The following is a 5,824-nucleotide window of genomic DNA, read 5'->3' as shown; positions in this document are numbered from 1 at the left end:
AAACATCTAGATGACATATGGAGACTGTTTGCTTCCACGCCATATCCAATACTGTAGTTTATTCGAGCTCGTGAGGTCAAACCTCATACTAATGTTTATTATGGACATCATTTTGGAATATAAGGAAAATTTAATGATTTAATACCTGTTAAGTAATGGGCGTCTGCACAAAGAGTGTTAAATATCGGGCTGATGCTTCCTGCTGTAACTCCTTACGTTTCTGTAAGTGTGCGCTGTCTACAAAATCACATGACTTTGATATGGCGAAACGTTAGCCTGTAAGTGTCCTGATGATCCTGATCGCCATCACATCGCTAGTACAGGCAGATCCCAATGGAGAGCGCCATTGATTTTCACACCCTTTTACAGGCATCTTAATGAATTGCTTCCGATACTTGGAATGAACGTGGATTAGAGCTCTGGCGAGACAAATTCAAGGGCATTTTGTTTGTTTGCGAGAACTGTCAGAGATTATATATCGCTATTTTTTGCCGTAGGAAAAATAGCTAAAATGAAGGTTGGCTGATCACCTGGTCCTGGAATTTACCTGTGGAATCACTGAAAACTGGAGGACACCATTTGAAGAAAAAAATAACGCAACATATGAGCAACGTTTGTCAAGGATTCAAACACTATCAGAGGGGAAAAGAGCACATATAGTGTCCGTTTTGAAGAAGGGGAATAGATGAGATAGTAAATGCTACATAGATATTAACGTGAATTGAACAATGAGCAGCTTGTTTAGCAAAATTGTATGTTCGAAAAATAAGGCAGAATGTTGACCACCATATGGGGAATGACCAGAGTGGATTTAGAGAGACCAGACTCTGCACAAAGTACTTCTTTATTTTATAAAAGCTAGTGAAGAAAGGAGTTACACATTGCCTTTAAAGATTTAACAATGGCTTATGAGTTATGACACGGTTCCTAGAACAAAGTTGCGGGAGGCTTTGATGACCAGCTTTTATAGATGATTAGGGAAATACACAAAGATAATACACACTGAGGGATAGCGATATGCACATAAATAAAGATGGCGGTAGTATCGTGCACGTAAGATATGAATCGAGTACATTGGCGGAGCTGTCATTTGCACTCAGGTTATTGATGTGAAAAGATTTCCGACGTGATTACGGCCGTATGACGGGAATTAACAGACTTTGAACGCGAATTGGTTGTTGGAGCTAGATGCGTGCGACACTCTATTTCGGAAATCATTACGGAATTCAATGTTCCGAGATTCACAGTGTCAAGAGTGTGCCAAGAACACCAAATTTCAGGCGTCATCGACAGCCTTCACTTAACGACAGAGAAAAGCGGCATTTGGGTAGTGTCTTCTGTGCTGACAGACAAGCAACACTGCGTGAAATAACAGCAGAAATCAATCTGGGACGTACGACGAACGTATCCGTTTAGAGAGTGCGGCGAAAGTAGGCGTTAATAGGCTATGGCAGCAGACGACCGACGCAAGTGCTTTTGCTAACCGCACGACTTTGCCTGCAGTGCCTCTCCTGGGCTTGTGACCGTATAGGTTGGACCCTAGACGACTGTAAAACCGTGGCATGGTCAGATGACTTCAAAAATGGTTCAAATGGCTCTGAGCACTATGGGACTTAACTTCTGAGGTCATCAGTCCCCTAGAACTTAGAACTAATTAAACCTAACTAACCTAAGGACATCACACACATCCATGCCCGAGGCAGGATTCGAACCTGCGACGGTAGCGGTCGCGTGGTTCCAAACTGTAGCGCCTAGAACCGCTCGGCCACCCTGGCCAGCGTCAGATGAGTCCTGTTTTCAGCTGGTAAGAGCTAATGGTAGAGTTCGGATGTTCAGTTGGTAAGAGCTAATGGTAGGGTTCGGATGTGCCGAAGACTCCACGAAGCCATGGACCGAAGTTGTCAACAAACCACTGTGCAAGCTGGTGGGGGGCTCCATAATGGTGTGGACTGGGTCTTCTGGTCCAACTGAACCGATCTTTGGCTGGGAATGGTTATGTTCGGTTAGCTGAAGACCATCTGCAGCCATTCACGTTCATCTTCCCAAATAACGTTGGAATTTTTGTGGATGACTATGCACCATGTCATCAGACCACAGTTTTTTGCGACTGGCTTGAACATTCTGGACAATTCGAGGGAATGATTTGGACACCCACGTCGCCCGACGTAAGTCCCCTCGAAATTTATGGGACAAACGAGTCCTGCGCCGGCAACTCTTTCGGAGTTATGGACAGCTATAGAGCCAGCATGGCTGAATATTTCTTCTAGGGGCTTCCGACGACTTGTTGAGACCATGCCACGTCGAGTTGCTGCACTGCACACGGCAAAAAAAGGTCCGATACGATATTAGGAGGTATCTCATGACTTGTCACCTCAGAGTACTTTTGGTTTGTACTGTTGTCAGTGGGAGTGGGGAAATTTTACTTTCCGGGTGGCGCTCTGTTGTACTAGAGTTACGCTGAATGGGGTAATATTCGCCAATGCATTTGCGTTTGCTGCAATTGCAAACGTTTGTGCGATGTGGCTGGGGAAGACTTGTATTTCGCGAATTAAGTTGTAGCAGTTTAATTCTTGGTTAATAGAACATTATCTGGGTAGCTATTTCGTGATTGCCATACATGAACTGAGGAAATGATTACCTCACTCTTCACCCTTTTCAATGTCTGAATGCAAGAATACAAATTTTCTAAAAATGTTTAATACATGAGACTTTTGTTACTATTAGTGACAACAGATTTGATACAGACTTCCTCAAACGTTCAAATACTAACCCTGATAAACATGCATTCTCAGATGAAATGCAGTAGCTTAACTCAAATAGGGTTTTTGACTTACTTAGTACTGAGATGGGGGAGATAGGGGATCCAGTATTAGAATCATAATGTAAAAGAGCAATGGACGACTTAAGATTAAATAAGGTAGAAGGGATAGATAACATTCCATCAGAATTCCTAAAGTTGTTTGGGGAAGTGGAACAAAACGACATTCACGTCGGTGAGTGGAATGTGTGAGTCTGACGATATACCATCAGTCGTTCGGAAAAACGTTATTCGCCCAGTTCCCAATATTGCAAAAGCCGACAAGAGCGAGAATTAACGCACAGTCAGATCAACAGCTCTTGCATCCAAGTTGCTGACAAGAATAATGTACAGAAGAATGAAAAATAAAATTGAAGGTCTGTTGGGTGACTATAAGTTTGGCTTCAAGAAGGTAAAGACACCAGAGAGGCAGTTCTGAAGTTGTGGTTGATAATGGAAGCAAGATTGAAGAAAAATCAAGATACGTCCATAGGATTTGTCGACCTGGAAAAAGCATTCGACAATGTGAAATGATCAGGATGTTCAAACTTCTGAGAAAAATAGGGATAAGCTATAGGTAAAGACGGGTAATGTATAAGAAACAAGAGGGAACCATAAGAGTGGAAGACCAAGAACGAAGTGCTCAGATTAAAATAGTTGTAAGGCAGGGGTGTAGTCTTTCGTCCCTACTGTTCAATCTATACATCGAAGAAGCAATGATGGGAATAAAAGAAAGTGTGGGACTAAAATTCAGGGTGAAAGAATATGAACGGTAAGATTTGCTGATGACACTGCTATCCTCAATGAAAGTGAAGAATAAACTCAGGATATGTTGAATGGAATGAACATTCAAATGAATACAAAATATGGATTGACAGTAAATCGAAGAAAGACGAAAGTACTGAAAAGTAGAAGAAACGAGAACAGTGAGAAACTTAACATCAGAATTGGTGATCACGAAGTAGATAAAGTTGGCAACGGCCTTACCGCAGTGGATACACCAGTTCCCGTCAGATCACCGAAGTTAAGAGCTGTTGGGCGTGGTCGGCACTTGGATGGGTGACCGTCCGGGCGGCCATGCGCTGTTGCCATTTTTCGGGTGCACTCAGCCTCGTGATGCCAACTGATGAGTTACTCGACCGAATATTAACGGCTCCGGTCACAGAAAACCATCATAACGACTGGGAGAGCAGTGTGTTGACCACACGCCCCTCCTATCCGCATCCTCAACTGAGGATAACACGGCGGTCGGATGTCCCGATGGGCCACTTGTAGCCTGAACACGGAGTGCTATAAATAGATAAAGTTAAGAAATGCTGCTATCTAGGCAGTAAAATAAATATTGGCGAACGGAGCAAGGAAGACATCCAAAGCAGACCAACCAAGAGACGTCTGTTAGTTTCAAACATAGGTCGTAATCTGAGGAATAAATTTCTAATAATGTACGTTTGGAGCACAGTATTGTATGGTAGTGAGACAAGAACTATGGGAAAACCGGAACAGAAGAGAATCGAAGCGTTTTAGATATGGTGCTACAGAGTAATATTGAAAATTAAGCCGTCTAATGCTTAAAGGAATGAAGAAGTCGTCCGTAGAATAGGGAAGGAAAGGGACATATGGAAAACACTGACAAGAGAAAGGGACATGATGGTAGTGCATCGGGGAATAACTTCTGTGGTACTACACGGACCTGTAGAGGGTAAAAACTGTAGAGGGAGAGACAGACTGGAATACATCCAGCACATAATTGAGGACGCAGGTCGCAATTGTTACTATGAGATGAGAAGGTTGGCACAGGAAAGGAGCCGGCCGGTGTGGCCGAGCGGTTCTCACGGAGGAGATAGAGAAGATCCAAAGAAGAGCGGCGCGTTTCGACACAGGGTTATTTGGTAAGCGTGATAGCGTGAAGGAGATGTTTAGCAAACTCATGTGGCAGACTCTGCAAGAGAGGCGCTTTGCATCGCGGTGTAGCTTGCTGTCCAGGTTTCGAGAGAGTGCGTTTCTGGATGAGGTATCGAATATATTGCTCCCCCCTACTTATACCTCCCGAGGAGATCACGAATGTAAAATTAGAGAGATTCGAGCGTGCACGGAGGCTTTCCGGCAGTCATTCTTCCCGCGAACCATACGCGACTGGAACAGGAAAGGGACGTAATGACAGTGGCACGTAAAGTGCCCTCCGCCACACACCGTTGGGTGGCTTGCGGAGTATAAATGTAAATGTAGATGTATGTACGCTGCCCAGTCACAGTAATGTGTCCACCTTGTCAAAAGCCTGAATAAGCAACTTTTGCAGTGCGCACAGCTGCGAGACGTCCAGAAAGAGAATCAGTGAGGTTCTCCAGATTACCGACTGGGGTGTGGTACCACGCCGATTCCAGTGCCGTGGCCAGGTTTCTCAGAGCTCGGTCGAAGTGGTCCCACAGAATCTCAATTGGATTTAAATCCGGGAAGTTTGGTGGCTAGGAGAGTGAGATGAACTCATCACACACCTGCACTGCGAGCTGTGTGACAGGTTGCATTGTCTGGCTAATAAATGCTATCGCGCCGAGAAAAATCAGACTTATTGTTGGGGTGAACATGGTCCCCAAGGCTAGATGCATACTTGCGTTGATGCACTGTGCCTTCGAGAATGACGAGGTCACCCAGGGAACTTTCCTCAGATCATAACTCTCCCTCCTCCAGTCTGGACCTTCCCGACCATTGGAATAGGCCACTTATCGTCATTCAATGGACGTCCAGTTGCGGTACTGGCGTGCAAATTCGAACCTTCGTCGCCAGTGGACAGCATGCATACACGAACCAGGCGCCTGCTGTGGAGGCCCATATGCAGGAACGTTCGCTGAACGGTCATTGAGGAGACACTGTCGATAAACCCTTGGCTCATGTGAGTGAGTAGTTGCTCAACAGTTGCACGTCCATTTGTCCATACACATCTCCACAACTGTCGTTCATCCATGTCATCTATGGTCCGTGGTGCACCACAGCTGCCTCCGCATCGCTTTTGGGTAGCGCCATTTTGTCATG

At 44.9% G+C, this 5,824-nt stretch overlaps 1 pseudogene; it reads left to right on the top strand.

Annotated features, from left to right (window-relative positions):
* The first annotated feature begins 3,770 nt into the window (after positions 1 to 3,770).
* Positions 3,771 to 3,888, top strand: LOC126459381 (5S ribosomal RNA; annotated as a pseudogene).
* Positions 3,889 to 5,824: the final 1,936 nt, after the last annotated feature.

Source organism: Schistocerca serialis, chromosome 2, assembly GCF_023864345.2.
Source record: "Schistocerca serialis cubense isolate TAMUIC-IGC-003099 chromosome 2, iqSchSeri2.2, whole genome shotgun sequence".
NCBI classification, from domain to species: domain Eukaryota; kingdom Metazoa; phylum Arthropoda; class Insecta; order Orthoptera; family Acrididae; genus Schistocerca; species Schistocerca serialis.
This window is presented reverse-complemented; position numbering and strand designations above follow the sequence as displayed.